The 13460-nt window shown below is 42.8% G+C and overlaps 1 long non-coding RNA gene across 1 annotated transcript; it reads left to right on the forward strand.

Moving 5' to 3' along the window:
• Positions 1–437: 437 nt before the first annotated feature.
• LOC140554783 (uncharacterized) lies at positions 438–5954 on the forward strand. Its single transcript, XR_011979646.1, has 3 exons — positions 438–1786; positions 4839–5324; positions 5557–5954. It is a non-coding gene; the product is annotated as an uncharacterized lncRNA (long non-coding RNA).
• Positions 5955–13460: the final 7506 nt, after the last annotated feature.

The raw sequence follows: 13460 nt of genomic DNA on the forward strand, positions 1-13460 counted from the left end.
ATTTGGAGCAATTAATCTCCCCCAGGGATGTGCGTGTGTTTGGGTATGTGTGTGTGTGTGTGTGTCCTGTTTGCCCTGAACTGTCTCTGGACCGTACCGTCAGCTGTCCGGCCAAGGTGGCCACCCGGGCGTCTTATCGTCCAGGAGAAACTTAATACGAGGAGATTAGATGACATGGAGAGATTACGGCTTGGCCTTTAATGCTCCGTCCTCTTACCTCACAGGAACCTGATGCAAATCCGTCCCCGAAGTGTCCAGGCCACTCTCGGCCCAGCATGCACACACATGCGCGGACACACACGGACAGGCACGGCCCCATCTACGCCTGCAAAAGAGGGAGAATACAGCCACTGTAAAGACAAGACGAAACAGCGACGGAAATGAAAGAGGCTGGGACTGCAGAGTGAGACACAAGGAGAGTTTGTGAGAGAGTGGAGAGAGAGAGAGAGAGAGAGAGAGAGAGAGAGAGAGAGAGAGAGAGTGCAAGAGAGAGAGAGAGAGAGAGAGAGAGAGAGGTGGAATGGAAGAGGTGTTCCCCATATAAAAAGCCTCTTCACTGGTTTGGAAAATTAGCAGGGCCCTGTGGTCCACTGGAGCCTTTTATTTATTGATGTAAAGAAAGATAACCACGGCACCTTCCTCACTCGCTCCATTTGCATGAGCAGGGTGAGATTAGGAGTGAAAATCAAGCCAAATAAATAAACCTCCACCCACCACCCCCCCTTCTCGAGCCACACTCTCCCCACGCCGCCATAACAAACACTTGCAAAAAAAAAAGTCACTGCAAAGTTTATTTTTCAAACAATCACTCCCAGACCATCTACAGCATGTGCAGTTATTAATCTTGGAGCTCAAAGGGAATTACACCACTTTGCTTATTGGCTGCAGTTGTGATTAAATGAAGGGGTTTTAGCTTTACCACCAATTAGGCAATTATTAACATGTGTAGTGCATGGTGTTGCTCTATTGCAATGAATGCATGCCTGTTATATATGAAACGTTTATCTCCAGACATCCCAACTCTCCTGGAAGTCACACACATTTGTAGCAGCTTATTTGACACCTGCAAATTATATACAATACCCTGGAAATCTATTTTTCCTCTGTGGGCAATCATCAATTTCAGTGTCCATCAGTTCAGTTTAGTGGTAAAAAAGTAAAGAATATAAAGCACACTTTACCCCTGACTACACTAAAGTGTACCATGACTAATAGGGGCAAGAAATTAGACCTTGTTCACAGGTTAGTATACCTAACTAACTAGCTAGCTAGCTGAGCTACTCTACTTCTAGTCTATTAATGTCCTTGCAGTGTGTACTAAACCATTGTGTGACTTTTGTGCACTGTGACACCTCTAAAGGATACTAGCTAAGCACAGGGGGGCATCCTGCCTCAACTTCCTGTCATTGAGCTGAAATACAGTCTGAACCATCTGAGGCCGCCACTTTTGATAAGACCCAATTTTGGTGGTCTTATCCGTGGTCCAAGGCACCTATCACACCTGCTTTTCAAACTGAAAAGTCAGAAGGTCCTGAACTGTGACTTTGGTATACGGTTACACATTAGCTTAGTGCAGGCAAGGCTTTTGATTGCATTGAGACTTTCAACAACATACTCGACAAAGCAATGTATCGTTCCTTTCAGGACTTCCAGCTGTACATATTCTCTCAGCCTCAAAAGACTCCACCCTATTTTAAAGAATCATTTGAAGGTAAGAAAATCACCATTGGACCTATGAAGACCCCACTGCTGAATGATCAGCTGACTGCTGGGCACAAGTGAGCAGGTGTGCTTCTGTGTAAGATTTTAGTACTAATAGTATTAGTAACAATAATTGTAATTAAATTACATAATTAAATACAAAATTCATGCTGGTTTAGGCTGTTTGTTTCAGCCAGATGTTTGAACATTTCATGATGAATGGACCATTATCAATCATGCGAAATACTTGGAATAAACCATTATTACTTTTTACACAAACTTTAATAATATGAGAGGTTTTGTTTCCGTAATATAATGATGGTATATATAATTTTGTAGACATGGAATTAGTTTCATGAGAACACAGGAATTGTTGAGGATACGCACGTCTACGGCAAAAATATTAGCAGCTGACAATCTAACAGTAGCTAATGGACACAGGGCCTAACTCCATACAGATACAGATACAGTCAACACAGTTCCACACAGTACACCTCTGTCTGAGCAGAGACATAGCGTCAGCGAGTGTGTGCATCCAGGTACAGAGGAAGCCTGGACCTCAGCAGCCTTTTAGTGTTCCTGCACTAAAAGCATGGGCTTGTCCAGAAGACAGGGCTGCATGGTCAACATCAGCACACATAACACACCACGGCTTGATGTGTGGCTTCAGCCTCAGAGCTGAGAGGAAATCAGGCCACTGCTGTGTGTTTTCACACACACACAGACACACACACACACAAACACACAAACAGAAAATTTAGCCACACACACACAAACACAAATACACAAACACACAGAGTCTACAGACTGTGCTAACTGCAGGGCAGAGATGTGCTCTGAAGTGGCCATGGGATGAGCAGGAGTAGTCACGAGTCTGTGTGTGTGTGTGTGTGTGTGTGTGTATGTGTATGTGTGTGTGTGGCTAAATTTGTGAAATGCTAGGGCTGAGAGCAGGGCACGAGGCAGGCAGGGCAGTGTTCCTCCAGGAGGCCTCAACGGGGCAGAAAATTGGCATCTGCTAGTGGTCCGGTGAAGCTGTGTGTGAGCACCGCAGCCGCTGCCACTGTGCCTCACACCAGATGCGGCCTGAACACCTTTTTGGATTTCTGATTTAAATCATCATTATTTCAGCTTCACACAATGCACAGTGCATACACACACACTTATACACACACACACACACCCACACACACTTTCATATACCCAGTACTCTTAGAATTGACTGCTAGAGTTGACCCATGTCAATCAAATGCCAAACCAGGTGGATCACAAAGTGTGTTTAATGATGAGACAGCCCACAGGGAAGAGTGGACACTGGGACATTAAGCCATGAACAGCAACACTGTATATGATGCAGAGATGAACACTGACACTGTACGACACACAGTTCAGTCTTGGCTCACTGTGAGCGTTTTCACACCTGAAATCTGTGAAATATGATTTTGTGACACTGTAAACATTTAATGAACATTAGATTTGGTTTCACAAACCTGCAGTTTAGCGAGCGTACCAAAGAGCTTTGCTTAACATACCTGCGCCCTGCCATTACCTATACCTCTACCTGCACTATATGGATAAAAGTATTGGGACACCTACTACTTTTTCTTTCAAAATCAAGGGTCTCAAGAATCCAATTCTTCCCACCCCACCTCATCACAAAAGTATTAGATGGAGCACCATCATTCCAGATAACACTGTTCCTCTGCTCCACAGATCAATGTTCTTATAGCAATACTTCCTTACAGGGATTAGACAAGCTGTGTGTGTGTGTGTGCATTTGTACATCTGTGTCAGCAATGGGTGCAACTTAAAGTAGCTGAACAAATTCATTAGAAGGGGTGTCCACAAACTTTTGGACATATAGTGCATACGGGCTGCGTCTCCCTATATTTGACATTGATTGGTTTGCAGAAGGACGAGCGTCTGACATTGGTGCGTTGTCAATTTGGCAGGTAGCCTTTCCCGGAAAAAATGAATGAACAGATTGATTTTGTTGCCGCTGAGCTGCTGATATGATAGCATTACTACCAGCAGCACTGACTTCAAGTGCAGTACTCGAGACTGGTTCAGCCGTACTAAATGAATGGGCTCTTCGTGGAACAATCAAATCATTGCCGACATCTTCGACTTCTTTTTTGGTTCTTTTTTGGCTTCTGTTGTTTGATGGGTGATGATAGCTTGCCTCAACTTGGTCTAAACTACATCAGCCCAAACAGTGTTTTCACACTGCAAACCAACTAAAGAACGATCTTGCAGTTTTGGCCCTTTGGTCCGGACAGTGTTCTGACCTTTCACACCTGCTTTTTTGGTTTGGGCCAAACTGAAAAGTCTGAAAAGGAAACTGTTGAAGAAAGAATGTGCAGAAATGTGTCTTTTGACGTTCCAGTAACTTACTTTTAAGTCAGATTGGCATATGAAAGATAAATACTTTATCAATGGCTTAACTGAACAGGCTGTGTTATAGGGAGAGATGGGATTTTCCCTTTAGAATTCTCTACTGGCAGCAGATAATCCCATCTTCTTTCCTGAAATTCCAAACCCATCAAATTTACACAAATAGCATATTGATCATTCAAATGTCCAATTCAACCAAAAGGCAAAAGTGTATTCTCCCCCCCCCCAACCCGCCACCACCCATGGCTCACCCGCCAGCCGCTGCTGCCTGTTTGGTGGCCGTGCTGAAACCTAGATGGACTCGTGCCTGTCTGACACTATTAATATCACAACTATTAACTTTCTGTTGTACCTGGTTTGGTAATTTTTATCATTAATGTTTAAAACAGTCTGGCCAGAGGAGGATGGGTCCCCCTTGTGAGTCTTGGTTCCTCCCAAGGTTTCTTCCTCCAGCTCTGAGGGAGTTTTTCCTTGCCACTGTCGCCGTTGGCTTGCTCACGGGGGTCTTTGACGCTTCATGTTGTTTCTTCTTTCTTCTCTAAATCTGTTCTTTATTAAGTAATAATTATGTAAAGCTGCTTTGTGACGACAACAGTTGTAAAAAGCGCTATACAAATAAATTTGACTTGACTTGACTTGACTATTCTTCAGATAAGGGTCCAATGCTAATTTCTAATTTCATCACAATTCGATTTAATTCGCTTTATTAATTTATCTTCTTATCTTCTTTTTTTTCTGGTCAGGGTTGCAGTGAGTCTGGAGCCTACCTGCAATCATTGGACACAAGGCAGAAACTGCAGGGTTCCACACATATTCATATCCTTGGGGCAGCTGAGCATGGCCAATTCACCTACCATGTGTTTTGTGGGAGGTGGGATGAGGGATGAAACTGTAGAACACATCAAACTCCTCACAGGCAGTGACCAAAAAAAAAACTGAATTCACAACCCCAGACCCCTCAACCTGTGCCGCCGCCATGCTGCCCCAATTTGATTCAGTTCGATTTGATTATTTTGGCCTGGATTTTTTTTTATAGAAACACTGAACTCACTTAAACTACTGAAGTTCTGCTGGAATGTGTGGAATTAGTGACTCAACACATTTGACTGACCACCTTGAGCTCAATGGAACATGTTTTTACAGTCTCCTTACACAGCAGTAGCACCCTGATGCAGGCATTCAGGGCATCACTGACTGGCTGAGTCTGAGACTGGGAGAGCCCCAGATCTGTAAGTACAAAATGCTATTGCTTCTCTCTGGGTAAACTGTGTGTGTGTGTGTGTGTTCTCATTTGTAGCGTTGACATTTTTAATCTACACTCGTGATAATACTCACCATTGCCTTTTATAGCCTAATTCTTAGCTGGATTGTGCTGGGACAGACTGGCTTATGTCCTCTCTCTCTCTCTCTCTCTCTCTCTCTCTCTCTCTCTCTTTCTCTCTCTCTCTCTCTGCTGCACAGCCCTCTGCTGGATTTAGCACAAGTGCTCACTCCCACCAGCAATGATAAAACACTGAAGAGGAAACAAAGGATGACACCTCGTAAAACATCACAGCATTACAGGCCGCTTCACCCACCACACACACACACACACACACACAGAGCAGCTTGCATAGACAGAGAGAGACGCAAGTAAAACTCAGTCGATACATGAGGCCATAGAGCTGGAGCATGAATTTGAAAGTGATTATATCTGTACACAGTGATCAATAAAGTTCCACTCATGCAGGCTATGATGGGGGTAAAGCTCTGTAAATATGACACTCGCTGAGAACTCCTGATTTTAATGGGGCAACCAATGAGGGCAACCAATCAGAGCAGACTTTTCACACTTTATTGAAATAAAGACATTTAAAGCAGCATTATGTGAGAATTGGTATTTCTTGCTCCCGGGCTCCCTCTACAGTTGGGAAGTGTAAATTGTGCTTTGAGCCACTCCTAAAGGATGTGCTGTACACATGCATTTCTGGACAAGCTGAGAGATACATAACTGAGATCTGAAGTGAAAGAAGCATGTGGACTGTCACTGTAGATTAATATTACAGGATTTTACATTATTGTTAACACTAGTGCTTCTCAGTTCTCGCCAGCATTTTCCTGCACACTTCACCAGAGGTACAGAGTGCAGTTTCTAGCGTGCTAAGCCTGAAGTAGCAACAATAGAGACACTGTTCTCCCTATTACAGGTCTGTGGAGCATCACCATGATTTTGAAGTTGCTTTTTTAAGGTAAAATGTTACATACTGTTGCTTTAAAGTAATATGTACATACATGCATATATGCAGAGTTCTTTTTGATCCCATTTACACCTGGTCAATTTATGTGATTAGCATCTGGATTGTATCCTGGTAAGCTTTTAACCACATGCATTTACACTTTGTAGTCAAATGTGCCTCCAGTTAGTCAAACTGAAATCGGATCGCAGTGTGGGACAGAATATGTAAATCCACTCATTGTGCAGCAATTATTACTGGTGTTTTAGTTGTACTGGGAGGGGTTTTGGTTTTTGAGTGAGCTCAAGTGCATCTCAGACCTCCTCCTGAAGTGGTTTGAGTGATCAGATTTGTATTGCCAATTAACCCACCCGTTCGTAACTCCCCCAGCACTAGGAAGGTAAGGACTTGACTCTGTTCTGCTACATGAGAAGCCAGCCTAACCCCAAATGCCTGTGCCGGCAAATGTCACTTACAAGTTATGAGGGGACAGAGTCGACCTCCATGGAAAGAGCATGGCCATTTGTGCTCTCCTGGACTCTGGCTGCGGATGGTTTGTAATTCGAACTTGTGACCCCTGGGCCATAGTGGTAGCGCTGGTTAAATAAAAATTAATTATAACCATTTCTGGAACATAAAGCTGTACAAACATTGTAAATGGACCTCAAGGAAAAATATAAAATCCAAGACAAATAAAGGAAACTGGCCCTTGACAAAAATAGAGGTAAAGGAAGATTTGATGACTGAATAAAAATAAATGATGAGTGTTTTGGGTACAAAACATCACTCAAATGTAATGAGTGGACTTCAAAAGGACACAACAAATCTAGGATATGAGCCCTTTAAGGAATTACTAACAAACTCCCAATTGAACATCCCTGATTCAGTTAATATGATCAGAGCTGCATAAACAAATGATGTCTCTGTTAATTTTTCAGTACCGCTGCAGACGATTGGTACATCCCCTCTTTAATGTTAATAAACATTAATTTTCCCTGTTTATTTTCACAGTTATCTTCAAAGTTGCATCGGACACTGGTACACGTGACACTCTCACTTTTCCCTCACTTTCTCTTGACGTGGTGGACGTCTCTCTACCTACCTGCCTGCCCCTCTCTCTCCCTCTTTCTCTCTCTCTCTCCGTCTCTCTCCGTCTGGCTGGCGAAGGTGTGTCTCCCTGTGTCAGAGTCGGTGTGCGATATGTGTGAAGATGGTGGGCACATGACAGATCAGGGCATTCAGGCCGCTGACATTCCTCCCAGCGAGCAGATCCATCCTGGGCTTAGGGTGAAAAATGCGGGCGCGCGCCACTGCTCAGCCGCAGATGAATGGAGCTATCTGTCTTGTCACTGGGGGTCGGCAGGAGAGGTTACAGCCCTGGTGTACCTGGTCTCCGGTGCTGACGCCTGCACGCCTGCTCTTCTCTCCACTGGAGAAGTGAAGGGGGCGAGGAGGGGGTGGTGGTAGTGGTGAGAGAGAGAGAGAAAGAGAGAGTAAGAGAGAAAGAAAGAGAAGAATACTGCCCCATCAAGCACTTCTTCAGTCCCTCCAGAGCCCATATCACATCCCATCATCCCGCGGTCCTGCCGCCCTGAGCGCCAGGCTTGACACATCTATATGTTTCTCCCTCTGACCTTTCGGCGTCCTTTCTGCCAGTGCCTGTAAACCATAAGCTGATATATGAAGGCAATTTTTAGCGGTGCCACTTGTATCTGAGTGATTGCGCACACTTTACATTTCGGGGACCTGCCACTCTGCCACCTCCTCAAGATCTCTTTATTTGCTTTTGCCCGGGCTGAGGCCGAGAAATTGGAAGAAAAGGAGGAAAGAAAGAGAAAAGAGGGGGAGGCCGCCGTGGCCCTTTCTCAACTGCCCCCCGGGGCAACAAGCCTGCAGTTCATCAGTCCAGTGAGCCAAGCCCTCAGGCCAGGCCTGACCACTCGCAGCTGGGGAGCGCACGCATACACTCCCACACATATACACACAAACACACGCAAACACACACACACAGAAAAGAGGAAGTACAGGTCTATATAAACACAAAAAGAGGAAGACACAATAACATGAACCAAGAAAGGGTTTCAGTTAAGGCTTATGAAAGACACATATCATCCATGCTGCAGCTGTAGAGTCTTTGGGACGTCTGTGTGAACCCGAGGCTGAGAATGCTCTCCACAAAGTTCTTCTGTCAGTCTTTGTTCGTTAGAATCGGACCTGTCAACTTCCTCCTGTATTTTCTAAAAGTGCTACACAGCTCCAGCTGCATCTCCATGCTCAGGAAAGTCCCCAAATCCCTCCTAACTTCTGTTGCTGTTTTTTTTTTACATCTCTGAGAAACCAACATCAGCTGGCATTTATACTACATAGACATTTTATAAGGAATGGACAACTCGATTTTTAAGAGCAATCCTTTTAAAAGGTCCCATTTTACATTAAGTATGTTTAATAACTGTGTAATTGCACATTAATAATCCAGATAATAACATCTAATGGTGATGTAACAGTGGATCTCAATAGCTGTAACAGCATACCCTCTTGTCAGTGTTTATGTATGTGTAAAAAGATAAAGATAACTTTGTTTATATGAAGGCTGCTGTTCCTGTTACAGCTGTTGACAAGCACTTGTATATGAACTGTAAGTGTCGTGTCCTCATCGCCCCAAGTTATTTTCACACTGCTTCTGTTATGGTAACGTAATGTTGAAACATGCATTATCTAATAATGTTATTTGGAAGTTTCCTATTATTCTGTCCAAGTAGAGAATAACTTAAACTAACATTACAGCCTGTTGCTGCGGCCTGTAAATTGTTTTACTTATTTACCTTGAACTACATTGGTGCAAAAATACGTCTGTCAGTGATTACTATGACTACATCTTACCACAGTGATGCAAAATGTTCCAAGTTGCAACTAATTTAAGTATTAACTGTAGTATTTAGGTAAAAATACTAATACTCTATTTCAGGTAAAGGGTGGCTATGACATAAATCAGAGGTTATCTGTTAACACTGTTTTTTTGCAGAATAATGCCCTGAAGTGCATCCTGTGTATTTTTAAGTGAATATAATTAATTCATTTTAATTTTCTTTATGGTTAAATTAGTTTAATCAAACACACACAGACACACATTCACAAACCATTTAGAATATTTGTCTAGAAATATTGTCATTAGGTTAATCGACTAATTGGAACAAATAACATGTAATTACTACTAATAAGTAAATAATAAATAAATAAAAATACTAATTAACTAACTAACTGTAATAAACTACATCACCAGTTGTTACACTGTTATTAATGTGATATTAATATGTTACTACACAGTTATTACAGACCGTTTTTTTTATGAATTTGTGTTAATGCATTAAAAACATGGCAATTCTTTTTCATGACAGCATGCTGCTATGCTTCCCAGGCTGTAATGCATTTGTAACAGTAGGTACATTGTCATTGCACAGATTGTTAATGTGTATTGACACAGTTATTATACAGGCTTACTATAAAGTGGGACTCACACTTTTTCTTCCTTCTGATGTAAAGCTACTTTTCTGGAGGTACTAGGGGTTCCTAAGACAGCAGCTTTACATGAGAGATGGTGGAGGAATTCGTGTGGAGACTCATCCCGCTACTCGAACAAAGCAGGAGGAGCCGCTTTCACCTTCAGCTCTTTTCAATTACACATGTTCACTGTCACATCTTAAAAGCCTGGGTCAGCCACGCTCCCATCTCGTCAGCGACGGCACTGACATCCCAACAAAGCAGTCATTAAGGACTGCCGCGCACTAGACAATTTCACTTTATTTGCTCTAGGGAGAGCTATCATAATACACTAAGCAGAGAAAAGCTGAGGAAAATTAACAATGCTAAAACGCCCAAAAGGAAAACTACTTACACAAATCTATTTCTGTTCCCCATCTCTTTTTTTCTCCCCCTTCTCCTCCTCTCCGCATTGTCTGTCCCTGTGTTTCTCCTTTAGCGTTCTGACACTTTAATCTGTTGTAACAACTTGGAAAATAGCACTTTCATTCCCAATGATATAAATAAGGAATGATGTGCCAAAGAGAAAAAGATTTCATACTTTAGTAGGTTAAGACTGATACAAACAAAGCAGGATGATTAATTAAAAAAGGGAGAAAGAAAAGAATAATAATATATTAATAAAAAAAAAGAAAACCCTTCAGATTTCATTTGCATTTCGATTTGTGCAGTTGGATTTTCAGCGAGTTGACTGTTTTCCCCCCATCTCACTCTCTCTCACTCTCTCTTGCTCTCTCTCTCTCTCTCTCTCTCTCTCTCTCTCTGTCTCTCTCTCTCCCTCTCTCTAATATCTTTCAGGATCAAAGGCTTTCATTAGGTTTAACTCCTTGAAGCATTGTTTGCCTCCCAGGACTACAACAAAGTTCTTTCAGTGTGCCAGATTCAGGAGAATAAAGAATTAGTTATTCCTGGACTAATTTGACATCAAACAGCGGAGAGTCAGGGTGGGAGAAGATAAAAGTGGCGATGGTGACCGGGAAAGATTAGCCATATGTTTCCACAGGCAGCACAGCACCCAGGGCACTGTACCTCACACACACACGCGCACACACACATACACACACTTTTACACCCTGGCCTAGAAAACACACCTCTCCAGCACACAGGAGAGAGCAGTCCAAGCAGAAACAATGAGAGACGAGAAAAAAAAACAGTGCATTATTGTAGTAGTAGTAATAATAATAATAATAATAATAATAATAATACAATAATTATTAGAATAACTATTGTTTATTTATTTATTTATTTTTCAAATGGCTGAGTGTGGTACCCTGCGATGGACTGGTGGTATTCCTGCCTTGCGCCCAATGATTCCAGGTATAGGTTTCAGACCCACCACAACCCTGACCAAAAAGAATCATATAAGAAGATGGAAGGATAAATAATAAAAATAATCACTGTCATTGTAATAATATAAATAAATAAATACATAAAAATAATAATAATAATGTGAAATGACTGGGTGTGGTACCCTGAAATAGACTGGTGGCTTATATAGGGGGTATTCCTGCCTTGCGCCCAAAAATTCTGGGTATAGGTTCTAGACCTACCACAACCCTGACCAGGAAGAAGCGCATAAGAAAATGGATGGATGGATAATAATAATAATAATTACTGTCGTTGTAATAATAAGAAGACGAAAAACAATCCTTATTTTATTATTTTTTTTAGTTTAGTTTAATTATTTTTATCATTAGCTGCACATCCATCCCCATATTCCAATTCCGTTAATAAGGAGCTAATGAGCAATTCCTTCAATGTCCTAGTGAGCTGTCACAGTGTAATATATAGAGATATCATATATGTGTGGCCAGTATGCTGATATCTCAGTGGATTAAAGCTCTATCACAGCTGTCTAAATGAACTCTTCATTCAGTTCACTCGCCATGCTTATAGTCTTCTAATATAATTAGAGTTGTGAATGAAAGTGATACAACTTAATCTATAACATATTTCAATTCCCACTTTCAGTACCCGCACGCAAGCACTGACTACCTGAGCAACAGCTGGGCCTTATTCCTCTTTGCAAGACCTTACACTTCAGATGCAGTGGTACTATTATGTCACAGTCATACAGTTATACTCTAACACAACTGCGACTATATACGTCTGTGTCTGTGTGTATCTGAGTCAGTGTGAATGTGTGTTTAAATGTTTGTGTGTGTGTGCGCGCGTAGATGGGAGGTCACAGCTGTAGGAAGTGGAGCAGACGCTCATGGACAGTGTTTAGCCTGAGGTGAGTTAGTGTACAGTGGAGGTAGTCACAGAACCCAGGTCTCCTTAAACTCTACCTCAGTCTTACTTTACCTGCCCCGGAGCAAAAACACACACACACACACACACTCTTTTTTTTCTCGCTCTCTCTCTCTTGCTCTCTCTCTCATGGGGAAACCAAACCTGTACACAGTTAAAGGAAGCACAGGAAATGTGCACACACAAACACACACACACACACACACACACACACACACACACACACACACACACACACACTCACTCTCTCTCACAGAAACAATCCACTCACATCAAACTGGGAGAAGTGACAAGTGTGCACAGGATTATTTTCGCACTATTTTCTGCGCCTGATGAGGGAGCGGTGGGGAAAGAGCTGAATGAGTTAAATGGGCCAGTAGGGAAATAATTGCCTGAAGTCACAAAGTGAAATAAGCCATAATGGTCAAATATCCAGCAGCTCGAGAGCCCCTCCACTGGGCTGGAGAGAGTAACAGTAGTAATTGGATGCTAGGTCACTTATCTAACTATTCATCATAGATTGCTCTTTCTATCCTATAGAAGTGAAAGGCAAATGCTTTATGTGCTTACTCTAATGATCACAACAATTTGCCAAATCGCATTACACTGTTACTGCAACGCTCGCTCCTTAAACAGCCTTAAAACTCGACACAGACCTCTGTGCACGCTAATCGCAGAATGACTTCAGCTATAGCCATCCCGTTAGTACCATATGAGTGCATTTCATCCCCAAATCCAGCCACGTTCGTCTTTTTCCACACTTCGGAGAGACTTTTGGCAGACGCTGTGTCGGTGCAGGCATGTGCTAGTGTGTGGGAGATGGCGGTGTCAAAGCGAAGGATGACAGGCTGGAGAAGGGGGAAACAGAGGATTCGAGAACGGGGGAGTGGTGTCTTAAGAGGGGAAGAGGGGATGCGGAGGTGTGGAGGGGTGTCGAGGGGAGGGCATGGGGGGCAGAGAAACCATCAGATGAGGAAGATGACGGCCCACATCGCCCCAAGCTGCCAGATGGCACGGGATCAAACCCTCCAGAGGGATGGAACAAACACAAACATTTACTCGCATCCTGCACTGATGCGCGCGCGCACACACACACACACACACACACACCCACACACACACACACACACACATACATAAATCTACACACACATACATACATACACACACACACTTAACTACAAACACATGATCTCTGCCTCTCTGTCTTTCACTATCATGTACATAGAAGCACACACACACACACACGCATACACACAATCTTGAGCACAGACAAAACCCATAGCCTATTTCTCTTGTGCCCACATGAAAAAGCCGTCCATACCAAATCTGCTCTCCTCTGTAGCCTATGGCAGCGTTTCT

The sequence above is a fragment of the Salminus brasiliensis genome, chromosome 4 (assembly GCF_030463535.1).
Source record: "Salminus brasiliensis chromosome 4, fSalBra1.hap2, whole genome shotgun sequence".
Classification (NCBI taxonomy): domain Eukaryota; kingdom Metazoa; phylum Chordata; class Actinopteri; order Characiformes; family Bryconidae; genus Salminus; species Salminus brasiliensis.